Here is a 23304-nt window from a genome sequence, read left to right on the forward strand (position 1 = left end):
TATATGGTGCCAATCTTCCAATTTTAAGAGAAATCAGAAATCTCTCCCTTTTAAGTTAAAATGTCAATGCTAACATTGAAAACACAAGAAAGCAACATCAACTGTAGATATGCGCTGAACTCTGCTAACCATCTGCCGCTGTGCAACTTCAGAGTTACAGTAAAGCAAGTGAAGCTTACAAAAGATTCTGTGAGGTCTGAACTTTCTTGAAAACCACAGGACTCATGAAGAGGTTGGAACTGACCTCCCAGACAGCTTTCTCTGGCTGCGGTACTGGGATTCTGGAAAGGAGCTACGCAAGGACTTCCACAAAGCAGTGACGGACATGGAAAGACACCAGTTTGAAAGAAGTTAAACAAAACCTGAGTTTAGCTTTACACACAATGCAAACTCGAAGGCTAGTCTCCTACCTTGCTTGGTATTTTTATATCTACACTGGTACATAGATGTCTTCTGCCTTATGTTTTCATTTATTTTGAGCCAGGGCTTCACTATATAGCCCAGGGTGGCTTAAAACCTGTGCAGAGGTGCACCTCTGAGCCAAGCCAGAGATGCCTATTTAAAGTGATGATACATTGTGTAATGTGCCAGGTGCCTGGATAATTCTTTACAAACAAAAGCTCACACCGTGCAGGTTACTTTGGAGGTTTGAAAATAAACTCTAAGAAATATAAACAAAGATCATGATTACAGAGTCATTGGAATGCTGAATAAGGCCCCTCAATCCATGTTTCATTACAGTAATTTTCTCTGCAATTTACAACTAATCAAAAGATAGACATATTACAATGGATTGAATGATGCTGCTTTTCAAAATTCATGTTGAAAATTTCCATTTGGGTGCAGTAAGATCTGGAGCCTTGTGAGGAAGTGATTAGGTCACTACAGGTCTGCTTTTACGAAGAGATGAGTGCCTCATGAGGAAGTTGGAAGGAATTCCTCTAGGCCTCTTTCCCCTATCTTCACCTCTCCTTTAGCATGCAGTACAGGACTGATCTCCTTTCCCAGGTGTCTCAGAGTTATTATTGCCGTGCTGAAAAACACGACCAGAGCAGCTTGGGCAGGATAGGAGCTTATGCTTCCACGTCACTGTTCACCATCAAAGGAAGTCAGGGAAGGAACCTCAAGGCAGAAATTGATGCAGAAAGGCACGAGCTGATGCAAAGAACATGGAGGGGTGCTGCTTATTGGCTTGTTCCTCATAGTTTGCTCAGCCTGTTTCCTTATAGAACCAGGACCATGGTCACAGGGGTGGATACATCCATGGTGGGCTGAGCCTTTCCACATCTATCTCATTTCTTATTATTAAGAAAATGCCCTTACATACGGCACGATTTTATGGAGGCATTTTCTCAACTGAGGTTTCTGCCTTGCTGATGACTCTAGATTGTATTAAGTTGACAGAAAACTAGCCAGAACACCACGTGACAATGCAGCACAGACGTCCTCACTGGACACTGAATTTTAGATTGTACCTTGATCATGGACTTCACAGACAAAGAACTATGAGAAACAAACATCTATAACGAATAAATTATCCACTACGTTACATTCTGGTGTAACCCATGAATGGACTGAGGCAGACAGCATGCTAAGGGATACAAGGGAACAGAAAGTACTATCACTCTGGTCACACCTCGCAAATGCTATGACCTTTATTCACCTTACAGGTTTTCTGGACCCTCTGCACTGTGGCTAAACGGCATATTTAGAGGAAGCAAAGACAGCAGCTTTCTCTTGGATAACTACATTTTCTTTTAGTTCAATGAGTAATGGCCAGACAACAGTAAATCAAATGGAAAGTGAAGTCATTAGGTGGGGCGAGGTGATGTCAAACCTCTGAGTGTTTTTTCTCTTAACCTTTCAGTTAGGAGCTTGATTCTATTTGCCCAACTGGCACAAGACAAGATTAAAAAAAGAATATTTCTTAAACAGCTCTGTGGATGAAATCAATTCCTACTGCCTGCTTAAAAAAAAGCTTAAAATGCTCCATTTTTTTTAAAGAAAAATGCTAATTTTTCATAAGATCATTGGAAATACTTTATTTGTTGTAAAGTTTCTATAACATGCAATTATATTTATATAAGAGTAAAAAAACTGTCTATTATCACATATGAAAATAAATTTCATGACTGTACATTTGTAATAGGAAGCTAAGAAATCTTTTATTCCAACTCTCTACTCTGCTTAAAGTCAATATTCACAAGGACAGTGATAACAAACTTTAACCAAAGTTATCTAATGCTGTTTGTTTTTAAAAGAACATAGGAACATGAAGGTGGTAAAAATATCCTATAATTAGATAAGTCCCTGTAGCCTACCGACAGCTACATGGAATAACACCTAACACCACAGTAGCTGGAAATAACAAAGATGTAACTTCTTAGCTATGCCACAATCATCAGATACGGCCTGCGGTGGGAGACTCTAAACTTTGCTGTCCTCATTTTTTAAATTAAATGGGCAGATCCCTGCACATCAGTCACTAAGGGAGAAGTAAGGCCAGTTTTCTGGACTTGACTGTACAGGTACCACCTTTAATCAAAACGTGTTGTCAAGAATTGGTCTAAGACACTCATTCAACTACCACTATGAAGTGAAATGTGCATAGAAGGCAGGGAGAGAGCTGTTTAGTTTTGGTGAGAGGAACTAATGACTATCACAATTGTTCGCATCACTGCCCTATTTATTTTATTCACGTATCTTTGTTTTCTCTATTTGATCATACTGTGGAGTCAGAATTGATGGCTAAAATTTCTTCCAATAAAATTTTTCTTGACTCACTCATGTCTATGCAGAGCTTAGTTCAAAGTCTGATTTTGGTACAGTCAGCTAGGAGTGGTGGCTCGCCTCTGACCCCAGTGCTTGGGAGTGTCAGGAAGATGAGTGCTCAAAGTTTGAGGCCAGCCCAGGTTATAGAGTGAGATCTGATTCAACATAAACAAAATCTGCTTAGGACTTTTCTTCCCAAACCACATTTAACTATCTGTTACTATACATTAAAATCTAGTTCTGAGACGATACGAATGCTTCCAAAGACAGATAACAAAGTAGCTTGAACACACCAAGGAACCAGAAAGGAACCACACAGGTATTAAAGCCAGAATATTTCACAATAGACATCCACACTCTGGCTGATTTAATTACTCCACAGATGTTATTATCCATTAAAGGATGAAGAATGGAGTTTGGCACCACAGTTATTCTCTCTGCTTTTCTTTTATTTGCTGTTTAAAGTTCAACTTTGGAATCACTCTTGTGTTGTTGGAGAGGGTAGCACTCAGCCACGCTCACTATTTTCATCTGTTTTTAAGAGTATCTGTTTTGAATCTCAAATGCCTAGGGCCACATAATCCTCTGATCCAGATCTCTATTCTCCTATAAAGTCAAGGACCATATATTTCTGCTTTCATGATTGATTAGTCTTAATTATTTTTTTAACTTCACCTAATTAAAACAGATCAAATTTTTGTTATTTGACAGTTGATGGCTAATCTTGGTAGTCAACTACATCTAGTAATAACTAACACCCAAGCAGCCGGACACATTATGGGGAATGTTTTGAGTGGATCTTTTGAGGTAGGAAGACCGACCCTAAATCTGAGCCCCCACCCCTGGTGGTAGCCCACTTAAAAAGAAATGGACGAAGGAGGATTCTGCCTTTTGTCTATTTGCCCTTATTCTCACTGGCAAGTTCACCTATCCCATTGCTGAGCTACCCCTTTTCTGGTATTATGTCCCACTTCATTGTGATACCAATGCACAGTGAAGACTTTCTCATCTTTGAGGACTTCAGCTCCAGGCAGGGACTGCTCAGACATCCAGGTTTTCACTCTGAACAAATACTGGATTCTTGGTCTTTCCCATGGGATAAGAGCCATAGTTGGCCTAGCTGGACCACCATCTGTAAACCACTTTAATAAATTCCTTTTTAATATATAGGTATACATTACATTCCTTTAGAGAACCTTGAATAATGCAACAGATCTGTATTTCTATGTATTTAAGCATATCATTCACCCAGATAGGAATATACTTGACTCCTCCTTTTCCCCATTGTGACCCCTGGAAGCAAGTAAGACCTTACAACTTACTGTCGAAACAATCTAGTATCTAGGAACTCCTCAAAATTTCTCCAAACAACAGAGGTTGCTAATGACTTTTACTAGACTATAGTACGGATTATTGTTATCTTCAACCCCACCTTCCTAAGAATATATATATTCTTTCTGCCAGTGCTGTGATAATTTGAGTGAAGTGAATTTAAAAGCAACAGACGAGGCAGGAGAAATTTCAAGGAATCCTCATACCCAGCTTTTGGCATGGTTACTGCACACTTTTCTTAGACCTTCCATGTCTGTATTGATTTTATTTCACTTTTTGCTGCATGCCACCACCTAAAAAAGGCAACTCAAGGAAGAGGTTTACTACGTGCACACAAAAAAAGCGTATTTCTATAGTCATTGTAAAACCAGTTGATAATGAAAACAAACCACTATATCAAATGTGCAGTTTGGCGTAGAAAGGAGTGTGAGATCAGAGTTGCAGGCAAGGAATACCACGGAAGAGTTTCCCTGTTTGGAAACAAACACCTAAACAAAGTGTTGTGTTTTATTTCCAAGGTTCAGCTACCACAACAGATGTGGTAGAGTAGGCCAGACATCTTAAATAATGCCAATTGCTTAGGAACGTTGAAGGCATGGAGTCGATCTGGCCCAAGAGAGGTTATAGGCAACAGAGCTAGAAAGATGGAGCAAGCAGCGCTCAGTAAGACACAGATGATGCAGCTGTAAGCCCTGTGCTGGAGACAGCTCTTCAATACTTGGTGTTTGCCCTGCTGCAGTTCTTGCTGAAGTTCTCTTTTCCTTGCTACATTGTCATCCTTACTGTTAGAAATAAGGGTGCCTAATCTGTGTCCTTGTATGGCAGAAGTATATAACTTATTGTTTGACTTTCGAGGGGGCTTATGGTTGGTTAAAAGATTGCACTGAGTCTCAGAAAACTATGGGCTTTTGAACAGTATTGAGATTATTTAGACTACAGGGACTTTTATGGTTGTACTAAATGCATTTTGAATACACAGGACTTCAGAGGCCAGGAGTAGAATGTTATGATTTAAAGTGATGTGTTTGACAAGTGTTGGACTTGTGAAGGGTAATCTTAATTATCAATTGAGGTTGTTTCCGGAGATATGCAACTGAGGATGAGGATTCATCCTAAAGGTGAATGATATTACCCTGTCCGCTATAGTGCGGGACAAAATAGATGAAACTGGAGAGGGCCAGCCGAGCACCAGCATTCATTTCTCTTTTGCTTTCTGTCTGAGGAAGTAATGTGATACTCAAACCACCATGCCTTTTCTGTGAAAGACTGCATCTCTCAAACTGTGACCCTACATAAACTGTGACCCTACATAATAAAACTCTTTTCTTGTTTATGTCCATGCATTTTATAACAGCAACAAGAAAAGGAACTAATTCACTATTCTATTCATGAGGATCAGGTTTTCAAATATTTGCTGAATAAATTTTGTATTAGAAAAATTATCTTCTCCAAAGAATCCTATTTCAAATATTGGATTTTTCTAGGGGTTCACTAATAAAAATACCATTATTTATAATAGAATAATACTGGTAATAAGGCACTAAATATTGATGACATAAAATAGGGCATGAAAGAGTTGAAAGAACATGTAACATAACTGAGGACAACACCTGTGGAAAGCATCATAAGCTAAAATAATAATGATAACTTGATTACATATAACTCTGCAAATTAAAATGCTTTTAATTCAGTGTATATATATTCATAATAGTTTTAACGAACTTTTTTCATCAGGGCTGATAGCACTCACTCCAAGAGTGAGTTTTGTTTTGTGGTTACAAAACAAACATCCCAATATCAGGTATGAGACACTCTCTTTTAAGTTCTTGGTCAGGGCTGTCTAAGAGACTCCCAAAACACACAGTCTATTGCTATTATTCTTGCTTACCCCCAGAGGTGGAAAACAAGTTTCTATTGCTAAGGACACCAAGAACTTTAGAAACACAGCACAGAGGTCTCTGAGCTGGACGTGACCTGAAAGTCGCCTCCCTGCTGACTGTCTTTTAAGATATCATGCAATATTTCAAAGAAGGGAGGAAACCAACAGTACCGCCTATACAACACACCTATGAACCACATCAGTGACCATCAAGGCAAGATAACTTTCCGGGTGCAGTAACGGTACACATACCTTGGTGGTAACCAAGTGTTCTATAATTGATCTGAAGACCCAATCACTAAGGGTACCATGCTTGGAACTGTAAACCTAGTCAACAGCTCACTGCTAGAGACATCATGGTTATTGGAGGAGAATCTAGTCATTAATTTACTAAACCAGGGTAATATAACAATAATTCATAAACATTTGTCCTTATGCTCACAGATAAGTGTAGCCTTCAGCCCCAATCAGAGAATTTTCTCTTTGCAACAGATAGAGACCACTACAGAAAACCACAACCAATCAATGTACAGAGTGGTGGAGCTAAATCCACATGGATATATCTTTAATAAACTCCCATATCTATTACTCAGGGAACATTGATAAGAACGTATAGACAGATTGTAACAGCCAGAGGATTGGGGACTTTTCTGTGAGATTCTGTTTCCTAGTAATATCAGATGTCAATAAGGTCTCACCAACATGACTGCTCAAAGATGAACTGAACAAGGCTAACACCTATGGACACTCCAAACTGGATGAGGAAAACCCAGGAGGCCTCAGTACTACACAAAAACATAGAGACAAACAGCTGAATCTGGGAGCAGGAGAAGTGGTCTTCCCCAGGAAAGTGCACACCAAGTGCTTGTCCAGTGTCGGTCAGCCCTGAAAATATGCAAAACAAATGTATGGACTCAATTGGTTATATTTAGGAACACACACACACACACAAACACATATATGCACACAGTAAAAATTGATGAATAATAGAGGCTATGAATTTGAAGGAGAGCAGAGATGAGGTATATGAGACTGTTTGGAGGGAAGAAGGAAGGAAGAAATTTTGTAATTAAAATAGTCTCAAAAATAAAAACACATTAATGATGATAAATAATACTGAGTATCAATCATGTTCTAGGAAGTGTGCTAAAGAATTACCTGCATTACTTTATAATTTCTACAAATCAAGTCAGGAGTTCCTTTCTTATTTATGGTTTTTAAAACCATTTTCCTGCAAAATTAAAGATGTCATTTTTTTCTGCTGTGTAGTACTCCATTGTGTAAATATACCACATTTTCCTTATCCATTCTTTGGTTGAGGAAAACCATCAAGTAAAGATTGAAGAGATGACTCAGTTGGTAAGAAAACTTGCTGTGAATGTATAAGGATCTGAGATCTAAGCCCCAGGACACTTGGAAAAGCTCAGTGTGGCCTGCCACATGTATGTGTAACCCCAACGTTGTGGGGCAGAAATGACTGGGACTTGCTGGTAGCTAGGCTATGTTCAGGTTCAGTGAGAGATCCTGTCTCAATGCAATAGAGATAGGGTGAGTTATAGAACAGCATATCCAACATTTTCTTCATGTCTACCCCAGATGAAGATGCATATAGCATTCCCTCCCACAGACACACTCTGCTACATATAGGAAAAATCAGGTGTGATACTCAAATCTTACTTGTGTTTAGTGATAAAGCTAACAAAGAGATCTAGAAAACTGGGGTTTGAAATCTATACTCGAAGTCCCTATATCTAGTTGATATTTCTTTACCTATGAAGTTAATCAGATAACTTTAACTGGGTAAGGCCATCATTTTTTACAAGGGTTAAAAAAAAAGCAAGGAAAGCAAAACTACTTAGTCAAGGGCATACATTTTACTTGACTTGTTCATTAAGAAAACCATGATGATATTTTCTTAGAGGCATACTGACATGTAGGCAGAACCCTCCCATCTGCCTATAATCCTCTTTACTTGCCTCATGTCTTTTAGATAAAAATTTTTGAAATATTCCTAATATTCCATGTATTCTAATTCTCATTTCATTTTGCAGTAATTGGTCCCTGACAGCTCCCAGTAGCTTGTCTTTCTTCATTTATTTTAGATTTTCTATTTCTTTTTATTTTAGAGATTATAATAAAATTACATCAATTTCCACTTGCTGTTCCAATCCCAAACCTTTCCACATATCCAACTTTGCCCTACTTTAAATGAAGGGTTTCTTTTAAATAGCAATTGCAGTCATATACATATTTATGTGCACATACATACATACAGATATACATATATATGTGTGTGTGTGTGTGTGTGTGTGCATGTGTGTGTGTGTCTTTTGTATCTGTTTCAAGGACTGATTATTTTTTACTGGATAGATAATTGTTTTGATCAATTCCACCCCTTCTTTCCAACTCCTCTTGAGTATCTCCCTGTCCTGCACAAATTCATGTGTTTTTAAACTGTCTGAGTCCACTTAGTTCTTTCTGTATGGACATGGATTCAGGACTACCAACTGGTATGAAAAGCTTATCTGGAAATGCATTCCTGAAGAAAAATGGCTCTCACTCCATTTGCAGCCATCAATTGCCAACCACCTCTCACCTAATGGTGGCAACTCATGAGCACTTTCTCCTTCCATGCTAGGCAGATCTGACGTTATGTAAGTCTTGAGCATGTAGTCAGAGTCACTTTGAGGTATACTCCTTCTGGACATTACAATTTTTAAATCATCCTATTCTACAATGGAACTTTGTTCCCACTGCCCTCATGCTTGCTGAAGTTTGGTCTGATTTAAACTGTGCAGGTCTTAGATGTGCTGTCAGGCTCCATGGGTTCACATGTGGATCTATCTAAAAAATGGTGTGTTGGAGGAGGTGCGTGCTTGTTGGTTCCTGGCCGCTTAACCCCAAAATAATCACACAGAAACTTCATTAATCAAATCACTGCTTGGCTCATTAATTCTAGCTTCTTTTTTTTTTGTTGTTGTTGTTGTTGTTTTTTCGTTAGACTTGTTTATTCAAGTATCCGAAAACACTCTTTCCACTTCTTCCCCTCCTCCCAATACCCTCCCTCACCATTGCCCTGTGGGAAATCCAAGTTCCTCCCCTCTCCCTCCAGGTCCAGGAAGGTGAGCATCCAAACAGGCCAGGATCCCAAAAAGCCAGTCCATGCAGACGGAACAAGACCCAGTGCCATTGTCAATGGCTTCTCAGTCTTCATTTGGACCTTGGGGGCTCAGTCAGCCCCCATGTCAGCCACATTCAGAGAATGCGGTTTGATCACATGCTCGTTCAGTCCCAGTCCAGCTGGCCTTGGTGAGCTCTCATTCGATCAGTCCCCTTGTATCAGTGGGTGAATGCACCCTTCGCGGTCCTGACTTCCAGTGCTCCAATGTGGGTCTCCGTCTCTATCTCCATCCATCATCGGATGAATAGAAGAGTGGTTAAAAAAGGTGTGGAACATATACACATTAGAGTTTTACTCAGCGGTAAAAAACAATGACATCTTGAATTTTGCATGCAAATGGATGGACATAGAAAACGCTTTACTGAGTGAGGTAACCCAGACCCAAAAAGAGGAATATGGTATGTACTCACTCATAAGTGGATTCTAGCGCCATAGTTAAAGGTCTTTGAGTCTATAATTTGTGATCCTAGAGAAGCTAAATAAGAAGATGAACCTGAAGAAAATCATATAGTTATCTTCCTGGATATTAGAAGTAGGCAAGATTGCCAGGCAAACTTGGGTGCACAGGGGGTGGGGGGTGCAAGTAAGGGGAGATGGTTAGGGAGAGGGGAAAGGGGGAGGATTGGGGATGGCTTGGGGGAATGGGAGAGGGGGAGGGAGGAAGGATGGTTATGGGAGCAGGGAAGTTTATATCTCAACTAAGGGAGCCATTTTAGGGTTTGCAAGAGACTTGATTCTGGAGGGGTTCCCAGGCCCAAGGAGAGGTCCCCAGATTGTACTCTGGGCAGCAGAGGAGAGGGTGCCTGAACTGGCCTTGGCCCATAACCATACTGACGAATATTTTGCATGTCACCAAAGAACCTTCATATGGCGATGGATGGAGATAGAGACAGAGACACATATTGGAACACTGGACTTAACTCCATAGGTCCAAATGAGAAACAGAGGGAGGGAGATCGTGAGTAATTCTAGTTTCTTATTGGCTAACTCCTATATATTAGTTTAACCCATCTCCATTAATCTGTGCATAACCACAAGGTCGTGGCCTACCAGCGAAGTTTTAGCACTTCTGTCTCCAACAGTGGCTCCATGGCTTCTCTCTGACTCCACACTTCTATCTCCCAGCATTCAGTTTAGCTTTCCCAGCCTACCTAAGTTCTGCCTTGCTATAGGTCCACAGCAGTTTCTTTATTCATATTAATCACAGCATACAGAGGGAAATCCCATGTCACTATTCTACAGTGGAACTTTGTTCCCACTGCACTCATCCTTGCTGAAGTTTAGTCTGGCTTAAACTGTGCAGGTCTTAGATGTGCTGTCACAGTCTCCACAGGTTCACATGTGGATCTATCAGGAGGATGGGGTTTCTCTGGAGTCATCTGTCACCACTGTCTCCTACAATCTTTCTAAAAGACTTCTCTTCAACGTAGATCTCTGAGTCATGAGAGGAGGGTTTGACTTAGGGTTTAGTGTTACAATGTCTCTCACTCTCTGTAAATTACCATTTACCATAGAAGAAGTAGCTCTTTTTTTAAAAATAATTTATTAGATTTTTAAAAAGTACCAATCGAAGTTCCCACTCCCTCCTCTCTTCCTATTTCCTCCACACACTCTTCCACCCTACCCCCTATCCAATCCTCAGAGAGGGTAAGTAAGGCACATTTCTGTGAAAAAGGTCCAAGGCCTTCCTTACTATTTTTATGCCGAGCAAGGTATCCATCCAAAGAGAAGAGGTTCCCAGAAAGCCAGTACATAGAGTAGGGATATATCCTGGTGCCCTATAATGCTAAAATTGTAGGCTATGTCATAGGATGCCAAAGAAAAAATAAATAAATTAGTGTCAGGATGAAGTGTTCTGTAGATGTCTGTTAGAGGTATTTGATTTGTGGAAATTATTTAGCTCTAGCATTTCTCTGTTTAGTTTTTATATAGATGACCTGTCCGGCAGTAAGAGTTGGATACTGAAGTCACCTACTACCACTGTTTTAGCGACATTTATAAATTGGTTGACCTTCTGATAGGTGTATAAATGTTTAGAATTGTAAAATATTCTTGGTTGATTTTTTTCTTTTTTTAAATTACTTTATAAACTCCCCTCCTCCCACTTCCTTCCTGCTCCTCCTCTCCCTTTCCCCCTCCCCCTCCAGTCCTAAGAGAGGGCAGGATAACCTGCCCTGTGAGAAGTTCAAGGCCCTCCCCTCTTCATCCAGGCTTAGGAAGGTATGCATCCAAATAGACTAGGATCCCAAAAAGCCAGTACATGCAGTAGAGACAAACCCTAGAGCCATCATTGGCTTCTCAGTCTGCCCCACTTGTCAGCCACATTCAGAGGGTCCAGCTTGATCCCATGCTCATTCAGTCCCAGTTCAGCTGGATTTGGTTGATATTTTAGAACTGAGATTGTCCTGTCCTTTCCTATCTCTTCTGATTACTTTTGGTTTGAAGTCTATTTGTCAGATAGTATAATAGTTCCACATCTTTCCTTCTTGGTTTCATTCCCTTGGACTGCCTTTTTCCATTCTTTTACCCCGTGGGGATGTTTGTCCTGGCTGATGAAGTGTGTGTGTGTGTGTGTGTGTGTGTGTGTGTGTGTGTGTTTTAAATTGTTTTTAATTGAGCTATATATTTTTCTCTGCTCCCCTCTTTTCCTTTCCCTTTCCCTTCTACCCTCTCCTATGATCCCCATACTCACAATTTATTCCAGGAGATCTTGTCTTTTTCTAATTCCCATGTAGATTAGATCCATGCATGTTTCTCTTATGGTCCTCATTGTCGTCTAGGTTCTCTGGGATTGTGAATAGTCAGCTGGGTTTTATTTTTTTATGTCTAAAAGCCACTTATAAGTCGTACATACAATATTTATCTTTCTGGGTCTGGGTTACCTCACTCAATATGATGTTTTCTAGATCAATCCATTTCCCCGCAAATTGCAAGATATCATTATTGTTTTGTGCACTGTGTGGTACTCCACTGTGTAAAGAAATGTACCACCTTTTCCTTATCCATTTTTCAGTCAACGGGCATTTAGGTTGTTTCCTGGTTCTAGCTATGACAAATAATGTTGCTATGAATATAGTTGAGTACATGTGCTTGTGGTATAATTGAGCATACTTTGGATATATACCCAAAAGTGGTATTGCTGGGTCTTGAGGTAGATTGTTTCCTAATTTTCTGATGCATTTGAAAACCAGATCCTGTTTTCCATCTAACTAATTAGTCTGGGTCTTTTTATTTGGGAGGGAGATCATTAATAATGATGCTATTCTTGAACAGAGTCTATTCATTCCTGTTACTTTCTTGCTATGGTGGGGTTTCCCCCTTTTTTTGGTTAATTCTTCTGTGATTTTTTTATTCCTTGTGTAGAAATAGAGATAGCTACATGAATTTGCATGTCATCCTTGTAGAGGGACCATGAAAATCTTTCTTATCATTACAATTTTAGTAGTACGCTGCTAAACTGAGCACTTTTAGGGGGTTTTCTAAATGAACAAAGATAATTTGCTTATGGAAAGAACATGTCTACCAAACTACTTTCCAAAACAGATGATACTTCATCTGTCTCAGGTTGTATGGAGACAATATGAAGTATCTCTCAGTTTCTGTTCATTCAAAATCACATTCACAATTATATACCTTCTATTTAAATTCTTCCTGGATTCCTACTACTGTATCTTCTACCCATCACTGCAAATCACTAGTTTTCTCCAGCCAATATACTGCTTAGAGATGAAGGTATATACGCTGTTCAAACGATAGAAACATATACACAGAAAGATGAACAAAGATCCCTGCTAAATTTATTTTAAAATACACCCAAATCTACCAGTGCTTTTCAATTTGAACTCATGCATTAACATGGGGGGGTTATAAGAGGGGCTATTCCCAGAAGGAGTTAGAAACATTAGATAGTATATTTTAAAATACCCTTGATGATCTATTGAAGTATATTATCTTCAGGTTTCATTAAAATAGAAATTAAAACACATTGATAATTTCAAAGGCATGCTTTCAAAGGCCAGAAGACTGTGGTTAATACTGCATACAATTTAAAATAAATGAATATTCTGTCCTTCTTAAACACTTAAAATGTTTAAAAAAATCCTCCAGGCAAACTTTAAATTATAATTCCTGATGTACTGGCAAATGCAGGATAATAAATAGGAGAAATCTTACTTTTGGAGTTGCAGGCACAATTACTAAATCATCCCTGAAGTGACCTGGCCATAGGCAGTGTACTCTGGAACAAGGCCAGGGGCCACTAATCAAAACATGCAGCAGGGAAAGTGAGAGCCATAATCTCAACAGCTAGATCAACACACGGGAAAGCTAATAAAAACTACCTTGTTTTAAAACCACCACAGTGTTTACTTTTTCCAGTAACATAAACATTATGATAAAATTAAAGTTGTATAATAAAGAAGTTTGTTTTGATGACCTAAGGAAATATATAGCAATAACTCAACAGTATTTTTCTAATTTGACAGTAAAGAAGTTTAAATTCAGACATGCCAAACTACAAGAATTAGATATCTTTGTATGACATTCTCTATATAAATATATATGCAAATATTTCAAATAGTTTTAGTTTCAACTTCAAAAATCCATATATTATTAGCAAATTTAGGAATCAAATATAAACACAGAAGTATGTGAAACATTTGGAATTGTCATAATGCAACTCTTTCTCTGTTGTTACATAATTAATATGTGTGCATATGTAGAACAAATGTTATCAATTTTTAAAATATATCCTTTATTTTGAAACATTAAAACATGTTGATTTAATCTAACATTATACTTAAAAGAGAAGGAAAATATTTGCTGAATTAAAAGAAACATAGACAATTCTCATTTCCACAAGGAGTATAAAAAAAGGAATTTTTCTTGGTCTAAGCATTTCAAAATTACGCTTGCCTTTCAAGGAAAAGATACACATGATGTAGCCAACAGACCTGGGAAGATAGTGTTCTGAAAAGTGAAGTGCTAGGACTTTCTATCCTCAACCGTGCTAAAGTCACGTAGCTGTTACTAACCCAATCACTGAACTCACACGGCTTGCAGTTATGTTCCACTGTGTTAATATAGTGGTTTGAAACAAACAACTGAACTTTACTGAAGTTCAACTCTATTCAGTTACTTTACAAATATGTATGACAATGAAGCCTCAATGAACAGAGTTGCAATGAAAAAATACATTAAATATTCTCAATTAATATGCCTAACATAATACTTGGCACACAGGAATTGAATCAAAATTAATGTGATCATATAACTCTTTTGGAACATTCTTTTATACTGTGTGAAGATGCGTCATTGTGATTGGTTTAACAAAAAGCTAATCAGCTAATAGCTTGGCAGGAGGTATAAGTGGGTCTGCCAGACAGAGAGAGCACAGGGAGGAAGACGGGGGAGTTGCCTGCGAGGTGCAGAAGAAATAGGATGGGCAATACAGAGTAAAGGTAGCTGAGCCACTTCAATTAAAAAATATGGGTTAATTTAAGTTATAAAAACTAGTCAGGTAAAAGCCTAAGCTAAGGCTGAGCTTTCATTATTAATAAGTCTCCGTGTCATTTTTTGTGAGTTGGCCCCCACCCACCCAAATCCATCTAAACATAATAGTAGCTAAAAATATGGTCCTTGGAATAAGATGAATCTATCCTAAAACATAGAACTAGAAAATTACTTAAAGAGCCACTAGTATAACTTATTTAGCTCTGAGCTTTTTGATTGATGAAATATACACAGATAATAATGTAACACACATATGAATCATTTATCTCTCTCTATATATGGTTTATTAGTACGCAGACATGAAAACATGAAAATTATAATTTTAATAACTTTCACAACATTTACAAAAACTAAAATTTAGATGGTAATCTGGAAAGACAAGATTAATATTTAGGATATTAGGAGCACTAAAGCAGTAGGAAACAAATATTGTTTACTGAAAAGGGCTGAAGTTAAGAAGAGGTACATGACAAAATTCTGATAAGAATCTGGATAAGAAAAGAAAATGGGGTAACATACCTGAAACACGGAGAAACTGACTCAGGAAGATCAAAGCCAGCCTGGGTTACACATGGGGACACTTTCATAGTATACATATACACGAGCGTGCACACACCCACACCCACAGTCTGGTGGAGACTTTCACAGCCTGGGTATCACATGGGGACAGTTTTACAGTACATACACACACACAAACACACACAGGTGTGCGTGCACACACACACATACAGCCTGGGTAAACATGAAAGTATTTTCACAGCATATACACACAGCCTGGGTAAAACATGGAGACACTGTCACAATACACACCCCCCTACACACACGCCTGTGCACAAATACACGTGCGCACACACACATACAGCCTAGGTAAAACATGCAGACACTTTCACAATACGCACACACACACACGCATGTGCACAGATACACGTGCGCACACACATACACGCACACACAGTCTGGGTAACACATGGACACTTGTACAGCACACACACACATAGACACACAGCCTGGGTAAAACGTGAACACAATTTCATAGTATACACACACACACATGTATGCACATGCGTTCACACATGCACAAACATACACACACATGCACAAGTATGTATACATATAAAGCTCTTTAATATTGAAACACAAAAGGTTTTAATAATGAGATACTATCTGTCTATTGAAATGATTTGCCTATAACCCAAGTGAGCAGATTATGAAAAGCACCGAGTAAACACTACTCATGAAGTCTAAAGAGTTAAGAGTCTTTGAAGGAATTCTGAAAATATAACACAACACTAACATGTTTATTTCCCTGATGTTGTAATAATTCTACTTTTGGGACAATACCTAAGAAAATAACCAATTTATAAAAATTATACTACATAGTATATTAAAAGAATTACAAAGTTTTCCCCCAAAATGCAAAAAACCATACATTGCAATAGAAGATTGGTGAGAGAAATAAAATATTTATAGAGTGGGATGTCAAATTTAGTTGAAACAATCTACTGAAGTGAAAATTTTACACGTCCTTCTATTTAGGAATAGGTTCTATCATACATGCCGCGAGCCTAGTTTTGCAATCCAGATACAGATGAGGAGAGCACAGAAGATGGAGAGCGGCTGCTGCAGTGTCCCTGCTGCTCACTGCCACGTGGAACAGAATGCGAGCGACTCAGCTCTCATCCTTGCTGTCTGTATTTCCTGGGTATTTTGGAATGACTGTGTATAACTTCTATAATGACAAAACAAGTAAAAATGAAGCTCATTTTGTTTTGGAGGGTGGAGTCACACGCCTTTAATCCCAGCACTCAGGAGGCAGAGGCAAATGCATCTCTATGAGTTCGAGGCCAGCCTAGTCTACAGAGAGAGTTCCAGAACAGGCAGGGTTGTTAGAAAGAAAACCTGTCTTAAAAAAGAAAAAAAAAAAAGAGGCCCATTTTGCTAGAACCAGATGGATTGATATTAACTTTCTCCTGTATATTTTTCCTAACTAGACCATTAAGTTTTAAAAGCTAAGTCTAACACTGATGGATCAGTGGATGAAGAGCTTGTTACACAACTGAGCCAACCTGAGCGGAGATGCCTAGAATACATGTATATCCAGATGTGGAAGCTGTGTCTATAATCCAAGAGTGCCTGCAGAGATATGGGAGGCAGAAACAGAAGTATTCCCCAAAGCTTGCTGACCAATTAGCCTGGCACACACTGGAAACATGGTCTGCGGTAAGACCCAAACACAGTCTTACTTCAGAGTGTAACCATTTACCGTTCATTATGCACACGGAACACTTAAATGAGGACAATTCAAAACACATAGCTCAAACTCCTTTGAGAAGCAACATCTGTAAAGTTTTAATATTTTTTTATTATTTTGGAAAGCATGTTTGAACATTTTTAGAAAACATCTACCACACAAAAAAACTAAATCATTCCCAAGAGATTCTGCTTGAAATATAGGAACCTACACATACTTTATTCGTAGCCTGTAGAAACAAATACAGTCTCTAGAAGTTTCTAAAGGATATGCAAGAGTTTGTTTATACTTTGCTTGGTGCCTTAGTGATTTGTCCTACAACTGCAGATGAGGTGATTCTGACTGTTTTCACATGTGTCCTGTCACGCAGAAGATGATCTTATTACTCCCAACAAAGGCCATCAATGTGGTAAGCAAACACCTTCCTAAGTTGTACAGAGAAAATGAGGAGATTCTACAGGCATGCTAGAGTGTTCTTTAGAAATCCATTTTCATTTTTAACATTATAAATATGTTTAAAATTTCTTCATATTATAAAATCACTGGCATTAAAAAAATTAGAGTCTATATCCCAAATGAGTACTAAAGAGAATACTATTCCTTGTGTTGTTCCTATGTCCCTCCTGTCTCCATTTTGTAGAGTGTAATAGAGAAGAAATGCTTGATAATACTGTGCTAAAGAACATTTGTAAATTCATAGTCAAATAAATGATCTACTGTGGAGTGTCTCAGAAAATGTTCTCTGTAAATGTCTGGGTTATAAAGATGGAGTATAAAGGGTCAATGGGTGACTCACATCGTCTCCTACCATAACTGGAGGGAGAAGCCTAGCTGGAGTACAAACTTTCACTCTTGTCTCTAACATGAATGGTGGCATATGCATATGTACTAACATCACTATCACCAAATTCCAGGAAATGCTTGCCCTTCATCCCTGCACCTCTCACATGGAGCACTTGGTCCATATCTATTAGGCTTTGCTTGGCCAGAGAGACTCTTAGTTACATTTTGACAAGTGCTTATGGAATTTGCATATTTCCATGTGTGATTTACCTTCCTGGTTGTCAATAACAGTAGTATGGTAGCAATTCGATGTGGTTCTGCTCTCAGAGTCCTCTCCACTTTTATCAGAAACACTACTTTGAAAGAAAGAAGTTTTCATTTATAAATCTTTATGAATGAATAACCCAGTCTTTGTTTATATGTAATCCTAATCTCTTTAGATAAAACAGCTTTGTGAGGGGGTGAAAAGCAAAGCAATTGAAAGCGGAAAAGCAGAATTTCTACATAGTAAAAGTGGAGAAACGCCTGAGAAAGCATTAATCATACCATTTACAGTATTGATTTTCTGGTTTTGTTATTTGGCTGAGGATCAAAATAAGACATGGAAATTGCCCCAGTTTAGTAATGAACATACTCATCAGTTTCTTAAAAAAAAATCTAAGTAAAATGAGCCAGAATTGACTTCAGGACATGACAATAGATTGCTATGGAAAGATTTCTACTTACTTCTATTAACAGAGTTGTATATATTTGCATTTGGAAGAAATAAAAATAGTTCTTAATTTAAAAATAATTTGTGTGGAAAAATTTCTTTCTTAGATATTCTGCTTTATAATAGAGGAAGGGTTCATTAAGATTTTAAGATGAAGCTGGGCAGTGGCGGCACACGTTTTTAATCCCAGCACTCAGGAGACAGAGGCAGGTGGATATCCATGAGTTTGCGGCCAGCCTGGTCTACAAGAGCTAGTTCCAGAATAGCCAGGGCAAAACAGAAAAACCCTGCCTCAAAAACCCAAAATAAATGAATAAATAAACAAACATGAGTGGCTGGAGCAAAAGTTCAGTACTTGTTGCTAGTACAGAGGACTTGGTTTCAGTTCTCAGACCTCATGGTGCTCACAACCATCTGACCCTCCAGTTCAGAGGATCCAAAGCACTCTTTTGACTTCCATGGGCACTGGGCATATACATGTAGATAATGCATTCAGCAAAACACTCATAAAATAAGTGAATTTTTAAAAATTAAAAGTAAAAAAACTTGAAAGATGGAAGCCAAATAAGCTAGAATACAATGATATTTCATTTACCTATTTTACCATTAAAATTTCATAGAAAGTAATTTTATAATGCTCTTGTATGCTCTCAGTATTGTAGTTGGTGGCATTATCGAAGCATACATATTCAACAGTATTTTCACAGCTTCTGTAGACTTTGCCGGTGACTCATTTTGATGAACATACAGGAGTGAAAAGGCTCACAAGTCTACAATTGCAACTTCGTGGGTTGCAAAAGCAGAGAGCCAGGGCTGCACAGCACATGGTTACCTTGAATAGTAACTGAGTGCTAAGGCTGAATGACAGCGAGGGATGATGCTCCTGAAGCACAACCACGCTGTTTGTGTTAGTCACACTTATTTCTGAATAAATACGTATCAACAAACAGCAGATTTAACCATTCAGAATAATACTAGAAGCAGTAAGTCATTAGTAATCTAAAAATATTCCTGAGAAAAAGCATTTATATTCACTAGAAAGAAACAACATGACAGTATAAATCTACACTTCTGGACTGCTAATTCATGCTAAAGTAAGCTCTTATTCATTCATGTAAGCATCTAGTAACCTTTGATATGTTTTCAATTTTTACTTTACCGTGTTTTAAAAATTGAAAGCTACATCATTGCAAATTCAAGATCACACACTGTAAGAAGTTTACAACAAAACAGACCAGAGAGAAAAGGACAATAACTTGAGACATAAATGATTAGGACACAAATATGTAATAGTGACACACATACCAGAATTTTCTTCCAAGTCTGATAATTTGATGTTTTTAAAAGATTTTAATTTAATTTTTAAAACACAGTTTTCCTCCATTCTCCCCCACCCAAATCTAAAGGTCCTCTCAACTTCCCTACTCATCAAACTTAATGTTCTTTCTCTTTCAAACAACAAAAAACTAAAAAACATAAAACAAAAATAAAAACAAACAAACTAAAATAAAATCTAACGAGACAAAACTACTAAAACAGAACAAAGAGCAAAACTAAAGGCGTCTGTTTTGTGTTGTCCAAGTTCTCAGAAGGTGTCAACTGCACACAGCTCTTAGAGCAGGGCCTCTGTCAGCTTCCTGGCCTCAGTGCTTAGTTTCTGCATGGTGTGAACATGCGCAGGTCCTGCGCCTGCTGTCAGTGTCTGAGTTCACTTTGTATCATTCCGATGTGTCTGCAAGACACTGTTTCCTTGGCCTTATCTATCCCATCTTACACACTTCTGAATCGTCTGTACAGATCCCTGAGCCTTGAGAGAAGGGTTTGATAAAGACATCCCATTTAGAACTCGGTACTCTAAAGTCTCCCACTCTTTGCATTTAGTCAGCTTTGGGTCTCTGTGTTAATTCCATCTGCTGCAAGAAGAACCTTCTCCATCCCACCCATCCCATTCCCCCAAGCTCCCCCGAATTCTCCCCTTCTCCCTTCTCTCTACCCAGCTCCCCATACATCCATTCCCCCCACGGGGAGCACGGAAGTAAATATCTCAAATAAGGGAGCCATTTTAGGGTTTGCAAGAGACTTGACTCTAGAGGGGTTCCCAGGTCCAAGGAGAGGTCCCCAGATTGTTCCCTGGGCAACAGAGGAGAGGGTGCCTGAACTGGCCTTGTCCCATAGCCACACTGATGAATATTTTGCATATCACCATAGAACCTTCATCTGGTGATTGATGGAGATAGAGATAGAGACCAACACTGGAGCACTGGACTGAGCTCCCAAGGTCCAGATGAGGAATAGAAGGAGGGAGAACATGAGCAAGGAAGTCAGGACCACGAGGGGTGTGTCCACCCACTGAGACGATGGGACTGATCTAATGGGAGCTCACCAAGGCCAGCTGGACTGGGAGTGATGGAGCATGTGATCAAACTGGACCCTCTGCATGTGGCTGTCAATGAGGGCTGACTGAGAAGCCAAGGACAATGGCACTGGGTTTTGATTCTACTGCATGGAGTGACTTTGTGGGAGCCTGGTTTGTTTGGATGTTCACCTTTATAGACCTGGATGGAGCAGGGAGGACCTTGGACTTTCCGCGGGGCAGGGAACCCTGACTGCTCTTAGGACTAGCGAGGGAGGGGGAGGGATAAAGGAGGCGGGGAGGAGGTGGAAATTTTTAATAAATAAAAAAAAGAAGAAGAACCTTCTCTGGTGAGGGCTGAGAGGTGTGCTGATTTATTGGTATAGTAATGTGTCACTAGGAGTCATTTTGTTGCTATGCTCCTTTAGTGGAATAATAGTAGTAGGTTTTTTTCACAAGGTTCCATGACCTATCTAGTCTCAGGTTCTTGTCCATTTAAACAGTCTCAGGTATGAGTTCCACTTCAAGGAGTGGGCCTTACACCCATATTTAAAATGGCTGGCTACAACCATGATATTTGTGACTCTCTTGCAATAGCATAGCTTACATATGGGTAGGTCATTGCAGTTTGTTACTGGGATTGTAGCTTGGAGAAATTAATGATTAATTTTCTTCTCTGTATGCAATGCAAACTCCCTTCTAAAACCATAAAGGGGAAGTAAGAATGAAGTCTTTAGTTGGTCAACAGCTCAATTTCCCATTTTGGATGACATAAGTAAGTTATGACTTCAGAAATGGGGACTTACCATCCAGTAAAGGGTAAAAGGATGGAACTGAACTAGAAGGAGATGCAGAAAGGGGGCCACATGGGAAAACTAGGGGTGCCTGGGTCTGTACCAAGAGGAGCAGGTTCCTAGAAAATAGAAGTGGTGTGGGAGGAGGGACCCCTGCATGAGGGACCCTTTCATGATTCAGAAGACTGCAGCAGGTCCAAGAGTTAAGTCTGGAGAGACTGAAGCCCAGAACAGGAAGAACATAAAGGTTCCCTACCAGAGGGGCAGCCTACTGTGGCACTTTTGGGTACCTGGAATGTCTTTCTGCATGTCCTCCCAGTCACAAAGGAATAGAGAAGGGACTGAAGAAAGGCGCAAAAGGGACAATAGAGAAGAACTAGGGGGGCCTTGCCATGTACCAAGATGCTAGGTCTCAATGTTATGGAAGTGAGCAGGAAGAAATAATTTGATATAACTTAACAAGAGATATGAAACAGTGTCAACAGGCAGAAAAAAAATGGGAGAATTGCTTTATAATATTGTGGATGCTCATATATTGGAGGAAAGGCAGGAGTTCCTAACAAGGCTATATGGCCAACAAGGACTGTCCTCAGAGCAGCAGCCACCAGGATCTTAGACCATCTGCCTCGCTCTCTGCTATCGCATGCGACACCTCTGACATGTTCTTCCAGCCTATGTCGGGGTTGAGTACTGTTATATCCCCCCGACTTCATTGTTTGACTCCTCTTTTCCCTTCAGCTTCTAGAACAAATGATGATTCTTCAAGCTGAACCCTCTGTGGTGTTTCTTATACATTCTGAAGGTCTTCATATTTAGGTTAATTACCGCTCTGCATTCTGTCATACAGACGAAGTTATATGGAATAAAGGAAGGGGAATACTTTGCACAGCAATGTCAGTGGACAGTTGGTGGCCACCACATAATAAATTCCAGCAACTGAGGCTATGAGATCACCATGGGAGACACAGAGGATATAATCTTCCAAGGGACTGACCCAAATATTTAAATTCCAAATGGGTTAAAACTAATGTTCTTTTCCTCTTTCCCCCCATCTTTGAGCTAGTATGTCATTTAGGCCAGACAGACAATGTGCTCACTATGTAGCCAACAAAGAGGTAGACCTTGAATTTGTACTCTCTAGCTTCCATTTCCTACTACAGGGTATATCGTTAACCAAAGTGCTTAGGACTGAACCCTAAGCTTTGGGCATGCTAGATAAGCACTAAACAAACTTTATATTTTACAACTGAATAGTCTGGTAAATAAACCAAAGAAAATATTTTATCTACTTAGGTAAAATTTACAAAAAGGTTATACCTCCCTCAGTACAATAAAATGAAGCAGAATATCATAATTACATAAAATATAGTGATCCACTAATGCTGTATTAATAGTAAAATGCTTTAAAACATTAACAGTCCATTTGATTGGGAAGCTAAGGTTGATGGTAACAACCTAAATGATATATACATTATTAATGTGAATTTACTAGAAAAAAACTGTTTAAGAATTTAAAAAAGAGGGGGTGATCATCAATATTTAATCACGTCCTCGTTATCCCCCACCCGTCCCACTTGGTCCCAGCTTATTCTACTTTTCTTCTTGTTGTTGCTTTTTATATCATTTCCTGCTAAGAATGTATTTTTGGTTTTCAGGAGCTTCTTTTTCTAGAGAAATAATTGGAAACATAGAACAAGTATTTAAATTCTGTATGTGCTCTAAAATTTCAGCATGTA

The 23304-nt window shown here is 38.9% G+C and overlaps 1 protein-coding gene and 1 non-coding gene across 6 annotated transcripts in view; both read right to left on the reverse strand.

Annotated features, from left to right (window-relative positions):
• Positions 1-23304, reverse strand: part of Xrcc4 (X-ray repair cross complementing 4) — a 212661-nt gene that overhangs the window by 45644 nt on the left and 143713 nt on the right. The window lies entirely within an intron of this gene.
• Positions 12526-12628, reverse strand: LOC125414144 (U6 spliceosomal RNA). Its single transcript, XR_007236165.1, has one exon. It is a non-coding gene; the product is annotated as a U6 spliceosomal RNA (small nuclear RNA).

This window comes from Myodes glareolus, chromosome 15 (genome assembly GCF_982192425.1).
Source record: "Myodes glareolus chromosome 15, mMyoGla1.1, whole genome shotgun sequence".
Lineage (NCBI taxonomy): Eukaryota > Metazoa > Chordata > Mammalia > Rodentia > Cricetidae > Myodes > Myodes glareolus.